Below are 14,311 nucleotides of genomic sequence, written 5' to 3'. Positions count from 1 at the left end.
AAAACAAAATTGAGATTAATGTCACTATTAAAGTTAAGCAAATATTTCTAGAAAGTTGCCACTCCATGACTTAGCTGGCTTCTGTTCCTACCTGAAGAGCACCACTCAACTACAGATTTATTCCCATTGATTAGTGGCCGCCCATGTTTATTGAAAAGAAGTGATATCGAAGCGTGAAAGACTGCTGTGGGAATGGGCAACAGATTTCTCCTACCGATGGCTAGCTGGAAAGAGTTGGGTTGAAATTTAGAGCTGGAAAATAGAAACAACGAGTGTTAGATGCTGAAGTTGGACAGTCAGACCACAAAGGTGAGGACTGAAGAGCTGCGACAATCGGAGCAGAACTGATGGAAAGCACCCCAACTCCCAGGCAACCTGCACAAGGCACAAGCATGAGAAGGGGTATTGCCAGACAAAAGAAGAGAAACTGCAAAAGTCGGCCGAGTTAGGAATGGCTGAGAACCGTAGAGCCTGGTGCACTCCAGAGAGAGTCAGAGTGGAGGCAGGAGCTTTGTTAAAGGAGCCGGAGGGTGTCGACAAACCAGGAGGCCACTGTCACCACAAATCAACCTGCCATGCTCCTAGTTCTCAGGTACGGGTTCGTATTCTTGGCAGTTACGGGAGGAGGGGAAGGGAGCAGCAAAAAACAGAGCACTAAGCTCTCTATACTCCATTAAGGAATACTAGTATTGTCCTTCTTTGACCGAGTTGGATCTTTTTGAGTTGTTTTCACAAGCCTAGAGCTTAATTGATACTAATTTCCCCTTCACAAGTATTCTATGCAGTGCCCACTTAGTAATGGGAGCAATATTTGATGGCATGTATGTACTGATGAAAATCCGTCGCAATCCACAACCCAAGTACCCTTCATACCATTAGAGAAAATCTTACCTGAGTCTTTTGTCTTCTTATGAATGGCATTCTCTGGATCAGTGATCCCGAATTTCCTCCTGCCAAAAGAAAGAGGAACTCGCGTCCTCAAAGTGCCAAGATTTTCCCTCTTACCCCCATAAAGCTACAGTGACAAAATAAATGACACCTGATTGAAAGCTTGTTTCCGGCGGTGAGGGCAGGACTTCAGGCCCCAGTTCTCCCTGTGGCGGGAAGCCGTCAATGATTTCACAAGCGCCTTGAGGCACCTACTTATTTCCAGGAGAAAACTGGGTCTGTGTGCGTCTGTCCATGGCCAATCGATGCTGGGCTGGGCCTGCCCTCTTTCATTCATTTTTTTTTCCACTGCTGTCTTTCTGGTTAGTGTTTTTGTCCTACACTGACAATGGGTAAGCGGAAAGGACTAGGGGGGCCTCGGGAATGCCGGCTGGTCAAGTTACCACCATTGACAGTATGTTGGAAAGGGCAATGGGGATTATGGCAAAGGAAATTACATTAACAGAAAATAAATTATCCTTGGATTATGGGTTCAAACAAGGTTCCCGACTGGCAGAAACTTCTCTGTCCGAGGACCCTCCTTTGCTATGTGTAACCAATGATTCGCTGCAACAGGAGATCCCCCCCCATTTTGGAGGAAACAACAGTAGGCGAAATTGGTAACCATTCATTAACCTTAATATTCTGGCAGCTCTATAAGTACTTTACCTGACCAGGAACCTGCCCTCAAGCAGAAAAAGCATGCCACAAAGTCATCAAAGGGTCCTGGGATAAGGAGTGGTAAATCCACATGCCAGGGGTAGTTGACCAGTTGATTTGATTGGAAGTCCAACTGCCATACTACTATTACGGCGGTCGGAATCCTGCTAGCTTCCGATGGGCTAATCGGAACCACCACATAATCCCTTACGGCATTTCCGCCGTTGGGAATATCATATCAGTTTTCGACAGGCTTTCCATGTCTGGCTTTCGGAAAGCCTGTCGGAAAGCGATTTTTGGGGCCTCTAGCAGGGTCCCCTTGTCTCCACGGCCTACGGGTGTGGGTTGTGGGGGACATCACTGTAAATCACTACACCGTGTGGCAGGCACTGTGAGGTGGCTGCCACACGGTACACGGCTTTACAGCAACTCCCATTTCCCTATGGGAGCTTGTGCTGCGGCCGGTTTCTGACAGTCACATAAGCTCCCATAAGGAAATGGGAGTTTGCAACTGAACCTTGTGCGGTCGCATCATAATTGCGGTTTCGGACCACCAACCAGAGGTCGGTTGGTTTCGAAACTGCAGGGATGTCAGTCATAGGCAACTCCAACCGACATCCTAGTCAGACCCTTTATGTGATACGACCCTGTGACTAAACTTAGCGCCCCAATAGCTCACTTAATTTGATACTGCTGCATGACTTAAATTAGCAGCTGTTGTGCTCACTTTATATAATATGGCCCCAAGTGTGAGCTAGAGTGATCAGGTGAGAGCCTGACGAACATTTCAGAAACAGGTGGTCACACATTAAAAAATCTAATAACTGACCCTTCTGAGAAAACAATCCAATTCGCCATGGTAAACTCAAAGGAAACTAGAAGTTGATGAATTGACCATCATCCCCCAAATTATATATTTCCCCAAGAATGCGAGAAAAAAAGCAGACACTAAATCTGACTAATGCAAAAATCCAAAAGCAGTCAGTAAGTGCCACACTTGCAGCAACCAGGAAAACCCCTGCCATCTTCAAACATTAGAAAGCTCCCTCAATAATGTTTTACAAAATAACAAACATTCCTAGCTGGTGCATGCACTTCTCAATATATGCTCGATCATATTTCAGCAAAAGAAACAAAATACATTTGTCTCAGTAGCATCTCTCATCAATAAAATCTCAAAAGCAGCAGCAACTACCACTTCCCTGCAACCTATGTGTAAACCTTCTCACGAATGCACATCTTATGGGATTTTCTAGCACAGCAAACTACTTGCCAAAAATGTTATTATGAGTTGTTTGTTGAAAGGTATTGTACTTGGAAAACCGGTGCCCCAGGGGAAATCGGTCAGTTCAGAATTGGTCCAAAAAGGCATTTTCACTACCTATGAAAAAGTGAATTCACACGTGCACTACTTGTGCCAACTTCGAGAATAAAAAACGAAATGGTGCGTTTTGATATATTTTAATATTGCCATGATTCATGAAGTAATATCAGCGCAAATGGGTACGAAACAGATATTTGACCAAAATGCCCCCCATCACATGCCAACATGACAGTCACATTTTTTCAAAGACAGAAAAGTTAGGTTGCTGCAACTCTCTCAACTTTTCTCTAAGGTATCAAATTGTATTATTTATTACCAGCAAAAAACGAATATGATAGTGATGAGGCAATTGAAAACAAATTTAAGACCCGGCTGGGCTGGAGGCGCTCAGTAGGGCATGCATCTCGGACTGAATGTCCCTATAAATGAAATTTCAAGCAGGATGCAGAAATATATTGCTTTTTATTGATGGACTTTGACAAGATAAAGTTGCAGGTGCAGTCATTTTACAGTATATGTTTTTCAATTTATTTTTGATATTGTTTTGATTTTATGCGCAATATGCGTAGATATCCTGTGGCAAAACTAGAAAGCGCCCTTTCTCGATTTCAATATCGCATCTACATTTTAGAAGTGCATCCATTTTACAATTTCCATTGTTTTAACTACTGTTTTTAGCAGCTCAATGTGGTCCTGTTCAACTCCCAAAGATAAGAAAAGCAGGTGAAAAGGCGATTATGCTATTGTGAAAATATATATTTTTTTTATAAATGAGCTATTTTAAGAACTTTTAAAACACTAAGGGGCACATGCATCAAACCTTTTTGCGATCGCAAAGGGTGCGAATCGCAAAAATAGGCCGTTTGCGATCGCAAAAGTCAGTGTTGAAATGCATCAACTGTATATTTGCGAAAATCCATTTTTTCGCAAATATAAGGAATCGCAAAACATTCTGCGAATCAAATAGCGAATCGGTATTAGCGTGTCCCAATTACCGAATCGCAAACAACGAATCGCAAAATGTATGCATGACAAATCGCAAATAGCGATTTCCATGAAAATCGCAAATTAGCGATCGCTAAATAAGAAGGATCACAACCAGGTGGTAATCATGAGTGCAAATCACAGACAGGTGAAAACCAACTGAAACCCATTTAAACACACCCAGAATGAGCCAGCACTGTTCACAATGGCAGGGATTTACCTGATGGCGAGGAGGATGAGGCTGCAGGCTGCCGCACAGAGACGGAGGCGAATGAATGAGCGCATCTTCAGAGTCCGCATAACTTTGCTAGGCCAGCAAGAGGATGAGATATACGACAAGTATAGGCTCAATGCAGCAATGATCCATGACCTAATCAATGAATTGGACCCCATAATGCAACGACAGACACGTAGGACCAATGCCATCCCAACGCATGTGCAGGTCCTATGTTGCCTACACCTTCTGGCGTCAGGCAGTTTTCAGGGGGTCATTGCTGTTGCGGGAGGTGTGTCACAAAGCGCACTTTCAAGAATATTGAAAGCATTCCTTGATGCCATGATGGCCGTGATCGGGTCTCATATCAAGTTCCCCACCACCGCGCTTGACCTTGCAAAAACCAAACAGGAGTTCTACCAGATAGCTCGTTTCCCACATGTTTTGGGTTGTATTGATTGCACCCACGTTGCAATATGTCCCCCTGCAACACAGGAATATATATATAGAAATAGGAAATCTTACCATTCCCTCAATATTCAGGTTGTTTGCAATGCCAAAAACATTATCACTGACATTGTTGCGCAATTTCCAGGGAGTGCACATGACTCTTATATCTTCAGGCAAAGTGGCATACACACCCGTCTTGTCAGGGGAGAATTTGGAGAGGGACATCTGCTTGGTAAATATGTGTTATAGTTTATCACTGTCATTGTACGTATGTCAATGTGAAGCTGCCACTGACTCTTTGCTCCATTACATGTAGGTGACAGCGCATACGCCTTGCGTAATTACCTAATGACGCCTTACCTCAATCCCACAACTGCCAATCAACAGAGGTACAATGCAGCACATATTTCGACAAGGAACATCATAGAGCGCACATTTGGGCTGTTGAAGAGCCGATTCAGATGTCTACATAAGACCGGTGGAGCACTGAAGTACAACCCTGAACAATGCTGCAAGATAGTAGCGGCATGTGCCATGCTGCACAACATAGCGACAAGGGGAGGAATGGACATCGAGGTGTCTGACAGCGATTCGGAGGATGGGAACCAGCAAGTGCCACAACACCATGCAGCACAAGGGGCAGGCGCAGCAGAAGGGCGTAGGAGAAGATTTGACATCACACAAAATTATTTCTGAGGTGAGTAATGATGACACAGAAACTGACTATTGCTATCAGAGTATTCTTTAATTAAATAAAATTGCCATGAGTGTTCAAGCACACTTGTAATCTGACCAGTGCAATGGACATAAGTGGTTTGCAAATGTCAATTCACTTGTCACTCTGTGAAAAGTCAAATCCAAATAAATGGTTACGTCACCATAGTGGAATGCACTTGTACATGCCAGTCTAGCGCTTTTTCCCACGAACACCCAGACGCCTGTCAGACCCAGCATTGTCATCCGTTATGTTGGAAGCGGCGGGGGTACTGCTGCGTGTGTTGCGTCTTCCTGCAGTGCGGACTGGAACTGCCACACTACTTAGGCTTGAGCCACCCTCACTACCCTCTTCGGGCGTGGAATTGTTGGCCGCAATTGTGGAAGCATTTAGCAAATCAACTGCATTGGTGACCTGGTCCAGTGCTTTAGCCACATCGCCGCTCCAATGGCACATTTCAGTTTGCATGGTCACAGACCTACGTGCCAGCAGTGCAGTTGTCGTGGCCAATCTATTGTTTGATTTAGCAAACATTTTCAATTGCAGCATTAGTTGACGATGCTGTCTCTTCTGGGATACATTTCCCTCATGCATCACCTTGCTCAGTTGCTGCACACTTTCTGACAGTACTGCTATGTTGCTAGCCATCTTGCCAACTTGCAATTGTACTAATCGTGTGTTTTTTGTCTGCAGGCGCTGCATACGGAGCATCTGTCCCTCAAGACCACCCCAGACATCACTTGGTTGCTCCTCCTGCTGTGTCCTGAGTGCTCTTCCTCTCCTACGCCGGGCTCTGTGATTAGTTCTGGGGACCTGTGGTTGTGTTTGTGTGATGGAAGTTGTCTGGCCATGGCTGCCACCTGGTGTTGCATCAGCCTCATCATCTTCACACTCCATGGTGACTAGGGATGGAACAGTAGCCCTGCGTGACTTTGTTGGACGCGAGGGATTTATTTGCACCACAGGTGTGTCCATCTGTTCACCTGCGCTGGTGTCCTGCATGTCTGGGGAATCGCTATCCACATCTTCTACACGTTGTGCATCTGTGAGGTGAAACAGTGCAACACTGTATTATTTCATGTCTGTGATATTAATTGCACAGTAATAAATTTCTGCCTTTGTAAATGATTTTATACTCTATTAAGCTTTTTTGGGTTGTTACTCTGAGATTTGACATTTTAACTGCTTGACCTGACTACATCTCCCATAATGCCCCTCACCTACTGAATGCATTGTGTACTGGATGTTCAGGGTCTGCACTTGGGCTGTGCTGTGGTCGAGTTCTACCTTTACATTTTGTAACACTAAGAAAACATACATTCATCTTACCTTCAGATGTGTTTGCTGCTCCGGACGTGTCCAGCTGGGTCACACCAACAACAGCTTCTGGCTGGATGGTGGATTCAATCAAGTCCTCCATGGGAGTGTTCCCAGTGTCTGTTGGTGTTCCCCCTCCTGTCTTCTTTGCCTCCTTCAGGCGGTCAGCTATGCGCACCTTAGCCCGACTGCGCAAGTCGTACCATCGTTTTTTGAGTTCTTCAATGGTGCGGTGTGTCACCCCAATGGCATTGACCCTGTTTTGGATCCGGAGCCAGATTTTCCTTTTCTCCTGCTCTGCCACTTTCAATGATGCCTTTCCAAACAGCTTGTCATGGCTGTGGACTACTCCCTCAATGAGGGTGTCAATTTCTTTTTCTGCAAATTTAATTTTGCGTTTCCTGCCTGTTTGGCTCTCCTCTGCTGTTTGTGAGGCTTCCATTTGATATCACAAGTTTTTCTTCTGTCTCTGTCACACTCCTGTTCTGCTCCCAGAGCCAGCTCCCTCCTCTCCCTGACACTGTGCACTGGAAATGAGGCTGGTGCTGCTCACTTCCTGGTTGTGATGTCATCAGGATGCATCAAAAAGCGACTTCGGTATTAGCGATTTCGCTAATTGCGAAATCGCTAATAGCGAGTTCGCAAATGCCGAAATCGCAATTTATTTAGCGATTTTTAGCGATTCGCAATATTCTCGCAATGTTTTTGTTGCATCGTGTTTTGCGAGTCTTTATTTGCGATTCCTTAAAATTCGCAAATAAGGACTCGCAAACTCTCTTTTTGATGCATGTGCCTGTTTTTTTCGAAATGTACACTTTTTATGAAACTTCCTCTGATATTGCTGTTTCTATTTTACACCACGTAATAATGCATTATTGATCTGCTCTAAATTTTATCTCCTCTTTCTGTGGGCTCCTAAAATTGTGTTTTTTTAATTATAATGACTGCTTATCTTGTTTACCCCTCATGTGCACTTCATTATGTCTACGTGACATCTTCCTCGATTAGATTGTTCATTTTACTCCAGACATCGCAAATATGCTTTTGCAACGCTCTGAAATGTGTATTTGTTTACGCTGTGCATGGTGACATGTTTTTCACCATGTCTATCTAGGAGTATCAGACTTCTGATGTGTTCTTCTCAATGATTACTATATCTTTTCTAACGCTGTCTATCTGACTCAGTTCACTTGCTTCCTCCACTCCTTTTATTGCAATGCCATGTACTGGACTCTGTAAGTTTAACCCCCTGTAATTAATTTGACTGTTATTTCATAACACTAGTGCTCTGCAACCCAGAGTTCACGTTTAGAAAACATTATATAAAACACAAACCTGTATTAATGTATACTTAGCACATTTTAGTTCTTACATTACACATTACCTTAAAAACTAACAGCATAAATCTCCACCAAAAAGAGGACACATTGTGATAATGCAGGAGAATGTGTTATGATACTGCTGAAATGAGAAATTGCCCTAGTATTATCATGGTTACTCCCATTTTTTTGTGTATAGATGCTGCTGCTCTTTGACACTGTGAATTGATACACTGCTAACCAGGCCCCAGATGCATGTGTTCTGACCAGTAAGACGTACTGAATTGACTAACACCTAATTGGCATATTTAGCTTTCCTGTAAGTCAAAAGTATATGGTGTCAAAGGTACCGCTGTAGCATGGACTATATATGCCACCTATGGACAACAGCATGGCTGTGCCCCCCGCTAGTGTGACCAGGCAGACATGATTCCAGCCTCCTTTAGGAGCCTGGTAGTTGTAGTTCAAAACTGCAACTGGACCTGTCAAAATAAATCCTTTGTGACAGGAAAAATCCTTCCTTTTTAATAATAGTAAGTCACTCATTGTAGCTCATGAGGCATGGTGCATGGTATTTAAAAGTAGAACATGTAGAAATTTAAAATTTAACGTTAGCATTTCTTTACAGTGACTTGCACCCAAAAGCTATTTTTACTGTAGGTCCGATAGCTGGCCCTTAGAGAAAAACTGAAAAGCAATATTAAATATTTATCTTCTGATTTCAGGCTAGGGGCAGGCTAGAAACATAATTCAAGGACTATTTTTAATATTTATTAAAAACCCAACATAGGGGCTCATTACGAAGTCGGGCAGAAATCCTTCTCCCGACAGTCGAAATCTCCTCAACCGTGTTGGAGCCCTTCTGACCGACTCGGTCAGTTTTCATTCCGACCGACCGATTACGATGTTTGCGTTCGGAACGTAAACCGCGTGGTCATTATTAATCACTTCTGACTGACTCGCAGAGTATTCGTGTCAGTCGGTACCGCATCGTACAACCCTATGGACAGTGTTTTCGCCCTCAGGATTAAGATGCCGATTTCCAACAGTCTTTCCATGTCGGCCTGCCGGACATGGAACGGCTATTGGAGAGGGACTTTGGGGGGCCCTGGCAAGGCCCCCTAACCACCGCAGCCTATGGTTGATGGCTGAGGGGTATCTAAACAACCCCACTGTAAAACCCTGCACTGTGTGGCAGGCACCATGGGGTGCCTGCGACAGGATGCAAGGTTTTCCACACACACCTAATTTCCCATTAGGAGCTTGTGTTTTGGACAGTTGTCAGGAGTAACACGAGCTCTAATAGGAAACAATGGGAATCTGAACTATCAGTGTTTGATCAGATCATAATCCGGCGGTCGGAACTGCCAACCGCAAGTCGGTTGGTCACCATTCCGAGTCGGGCGGAGGGTTTCCATCAGCCATCCTAATGAGCCCCAAAATAGTGAAGATCCCTGCCTGAAACTCTTAGAGGCTAGTTTGCGTTAGCCTCCATCTGTCACCCAGCTGGCAAATTGCCCTGATGAAGTGTGAAAACTGTTCCCAGAGCAGTGCAACAGCTTGGGAGTGGGGAGGTGTTTTTTTCCTCTGGGAGGAAGACCAGCTGGGCAGAGACTAGAAAATAAAAAGACTTCAAAGAGTCCTCCCCTGTTACACACACATTTAGCTCACCCCTGCACAGGCCCTATCTTCCATCCTCTTAGATAGACAGGCCTCAAACCCAGTGGGGGACAGCTGCCCCAGAACTGTTTTGGAATGACCAAGGAGGAAGGGACTGCTCATTATCATGGCAACACCCCTGAGTGGTCACACAAGCTCTGCACAAGAAGGGAAGGTTTTCTCGATGTTGGTTACATGTCAAGAATGCAAGCTGGTTCTCCCCTGCGCTTCAAAAGTCCAGACACACCTGTAGACGATTCGAGAAGACATGGAGGAAAAACAAAACCCTGGAAGCCCACTTCAAAGCAGTCACCATGGCACACCACCACCTCATCAAAACTAGAAGAAAGAATGCCCTCCAAGACACAATCACCAACATTGCACACAAATGCAAAGAACTCTTCAGCATCATCAAGGAGTTCGTCAAACCCAACAGCGAGGCCACAGACGTCCCACAATCCCAGGACCTCTGCAACAGACTTGGCACCTTCTTCTACCACAAGATCAAGACTATCTAGAACAATGTCGACACCCAGGAACACTCCACCACACCAGCAACCACCACGACGGATGACTCTACACAGCTGGTCCCCACTCATCACGGATGACACCATAATGACCATGAAAAGCATCCATTCTGACACAACTTCAGACCCCTGCCTGCACTGCATTATCCACAGAGCCGCCATCGCACCCAAACTGTGCCAAACCATCAACTGCTCCCTCGAGACCGCCACCTTCCCCGACAACTGGAAACTCTCCTAGGTCTACCCCCTCCTGAAGAAGCCTTCTGCAGACCCGATGGAACACAAGAACTTCAGGCCCATCTCGAAGGCGCTAGAGGGTGCACGGCAAGATGGAAGCACTGTAGTGCAGCTTCGCCAGCCGCCTTCACTATCCTGTCATTCAACTCTATCGCATGGCGCTATATGTTTTATATTTTGAGGCGGATGGGGTTCCCAAACATTTTTTTAAGATGGGTGCAGCTGTTGTAAGCTGACCCATCGGTGAGGGCCCGGGTGGGGGGTCTCACCTCTGAGCCATTCTCCATCAATCAGGGTACCCGGCAGGGCTGTCCTCTCTCGCCGCTTTTTTTTGCTCTCATGCTAGAACCACTAGCTTGTTTGATCCGTCAATCATTGCCCTGTTGGCATATCCTTATCTGCAGATGACATGGTGTTTTTCGTTCGCGAACCACAAAAATATCTGTCCCCTGTTCTGCGGGCATATATCCATTTCGGCTTGTTTTCTAGGATCCTGATAAATTTGGATAAATCGGTAATTGTCCTCTTGACGTCGAACACTGCATCCCCACAGATGGAGTGCCCGCTGATCTGGTCAACAGATCCTGTGAAATATCTGGGAGTGTGGGTACATCGCGATCCAGAGACTGTGGTAAGGGAGAATTGTGGTAGAGCTTGTGCGACCTTGGAACTTCAAGTTGACAGATGGTCTAGGTTATAGCAGGAACCCAGTGTGGTCAAATGAAAAAAATAGATAAAAAGAACATAAATGGATAAAACGTACCGATGTGAGAAATTGTGTAAATGTAACCGCTATGAAAATAGAAGCATTAAAAACCAGCAAAAAGAAGGGAAGTTTTTTTGTGCAGTAGGTCCGCTCAAATAAAGGGTGGGAACTAGGTTTCCTAAGAAAAAACTAACATGCTTTTTTGAGCAAAGACTACCCCAGAATCCCAGCTATCTATACCTTCTCCAAGATACACAAAGGTTTACAAAATCCTCAAGGCTGGCCAAAAGTATCAGGGTGCAGTTCTGTTTTTAAACCAGTGTACCAATACATTGACTTTTTCCAGAAACTCTGGGTACCCAAGACTAAATCCCACCGGTTGGATTTCATAAGACTAATAGAAAATAAGGATTTCAATAACACTACTGATTTGTTTGGTGAGTATGAACAGAGAGTCCCTCCAACCACTATCCCATAGTATAAACAAACAAAACAAAACAAAAATTAAGAATATTAAAATTTAAAAGTGTGATACAATCCAAAGAAACTCCCAAAAACCTGAAGAATAATTTACTTACAAAAGTTAAAACCCCCTTAAAATCAAAGAAAAATTTGAAAATTCTATGGAGAATACAATAAATGCAGAACATTTTCTGAAAAGTCATACTCTATCATCCAGCAATTAATCTACACAACTTAGATGTAAAATGTTAAAAGTAATGCTGTCCGTCAGCCTTTTAAAAACATCGTAAACACCTGCTAATTTAACACGTACTTCTACTAAGCATGCCGAACACACTAAAAATATATATTAAACTAAAAAAACACACTCACACGTACATGAATTACACATATTTGCATATCCATTAACATACTATAAATAAATGTTAAAGAAAAGTTACTTAAAACTAAGGGCCTCATTCCAATGTTGGTGGGCCCACCAAAAACAGGCTGTCGATGACGGGTCCAACGATACAGATAGAAGTGGTCCGACCGTCGGATTATGATATGTTGGTCGAAGGCATAGGTTGTAGGGATTGGCCGCTGTTTTTTCTGGGGAAGTATCCATTACAACGCATGCATTACATCGTAATGCTTTTACAACTCAGCCATTACAAAAGTGTACCATTACAACGCATGCTATTATAATGCATGCCATTGCAACGCATTTTCCATTACAACATGTGCTATTACATCAAGAATTAAAGTAAGTGTTTAGGTTACTACTAATAAATATTTTAAATATATATTTAATATATTTACATTTTAATACCTGGGTGTTAGGACTTTTTAAATTTAATATTATTTTTAAGTGATTTAATATTAATTCAAAATAATATTTGTGAGGGTGTGACACCCTTTCTCTGGAACGGGATGCAAGAAGAGTAGGGGTTTTGGGTGGGGAAGTGTATCTATACTCAGGTATTACTTATAATACCTGTGTATTAACATACATTCCCTTTGATATTATTTTCAAGTAATGTATTAAAAATGAAAAATAATAATTGTGAGGGTGTGACATCCTTTGTCTGGCACTGGATGCAAGAGAAATAATGGGTTTGGGTGGAGGGTGTACTAATACTCAGGTATTGATTTTAATAACTAGGTATTAATATATATTATATTTAATATTATTTTTACGTAATTTTATAATAATTAAAAATAATAATTGTGAGGGTGTGACACCCTTTCTCCGGCACAGAATGCATGGGGAATAGGGGGTTTGAGTGGGAGGTGTATTAATACATGGGTATTCATTTTAATACCTGGGTATTAATATATGTTACATTTAAGATTATTTTTTAAGTAATTTAAAAATAATGAAAGGTAATACTTGTGAGGGTGTGACACCCTTTCTCTGGCACGGGATGCAAGGAAATAGAGGTTTTGGGTGGGAGAGTGTAATACTGCTCGGGTATTAATTTTAATACTTGTTTTTTTAATATAATTGTATAATATTAATAGCTTAAATTTTTTTTTTCTAATTTAATAAAAAAATTATGGGGATTTAACATTTAGAATGTGGCATGTTAAGATATAGAAATAGATTTTTGGGAAAGGGGTGAGTAGTTTAAAAAAAAAACATTATGGGGCTCGATTCCACCTCGACGTCCCCGACCTCCATAATATGATGCATAGCAGGTAAAACTCAGACTGTGTTGGTCAGAGAACATTCCGACCTCACCGCGTCAGTCGAAAACAAGTTCGAACTGACCAATTCAGACCAAAGGCAGTCCCATAGGCATTCCGGTTGCGATCAAGCATCGGTTGTCCCACCGAACATACCAGAATGCATCTGATGCAGTTGCGAAACCATGTCGGTTTGTGTGCCACATGGCAAGTGTAAAACTGAAAAATCTGGCCTAACAACAACAAGTATAGCCAGAGCCCACTAAAACAATAATTTAAATAGTAGACACGCTCCCCAATCTACCTATATAAAGACCCAAAAATGACCATGATCCTTTGCTCACACAATACTGCTGCAAGCCCCAGAGAGAATTTTTGGGCCAGTCATTGCTGTCAGCCCTGCACACAACCACGCACTGCATTCACACCACTACTTGCACATATCACTTTTTGGTTCACGTCCCTTTTCTTAAACACACCCTCTAATTTACATTCACACTCACACTCACCCTCACCATGCCCAAGAAGAAGCAGCCCATTTTAACGATAATGAGTTGATAGTGCTTGTTGATGAAATATAAAAGTAGAGCCACATTTATTCGGGACCCTAGTCAAAAAGACCCCACCAGCCAGAAAAATAAGATGTGGGACAGGATACTCAACAAGGTGAATGCTGAAGCACCTTTCCTGTGCTCACTGGATGATATCAAGAAGAGTTGGTATAATGTGAGGCGGAAGGTAAAAAAACTGCGGGCCCTAGAGCATAAGAATGCGCAACAGACTGGTGGTGAGCCTCCTGCACTACCTGTGCACCTACCTTCCTGGGAGGAGAAGGTGCTTGGCATCCTTCCACCGGAGAGCTTGTATGGAAATCAACAAGTAATGGAATCTGGTAAGTAGCTACTTCACATTTCACACAAGTTAGCAATTACACCTCTGCCGATATCTCTGTATTGACCCAGTTACCTAATTGACCACTTTAAGATTCAAACAAACCAATAGTCAATGAGCATATGATGTGTATGTAAGATAGATTACCCACATACCTGCAATGAGGATGAAAAACTCAAAACTATTGCCATGTACACACTTCTCCCAAATTCACATCAAGGCCTTCTGCTCCAAACACCATGCGCCATTGC

At 43.3% G+C, this 14,311-nt stretch overlaps 1 long non-coding RNA gene across 1 annotated transcript; it reads left to right on the top strand.

Moving 5' to 3' along the window:
- The first annotated feature begins 4,951 nt into the window (after positions 1 to 4,951).
- Positions 4,952 to 6,402, top strand: LOC146805674 (uncharacterized). Its single transcript, XR_014967491.1, has 2 exons — positions 4,952 to 5,256; positions 5,968 to 6,402. It is a non-coding gene; the product is annotated as an uncharacterized LOC146805674 (long non-coding RNA).
- The last annotated feature ends 7,909 nt before the right edge of the window (positions 6,403 to 14,311 follow it).

The sequence above is a fragment of the Triturus cristatus genome, chromosome 8 (genome assembly GCF_964204655.1).
Source record: "Triturus cristatus chromosome 8, aTriCri1.1, whole genome shotgun sequence".
Taxonomy (NCBI): domain Eukaryota; kingdom Metazoa; phylum Chordata; class Amphibia; order Caudata; family Salamandridae; genus Triturus; species Triturus cristatus.
This window is presented reverse-complemented; position numbering and strand designations above follow the sequence as displayed.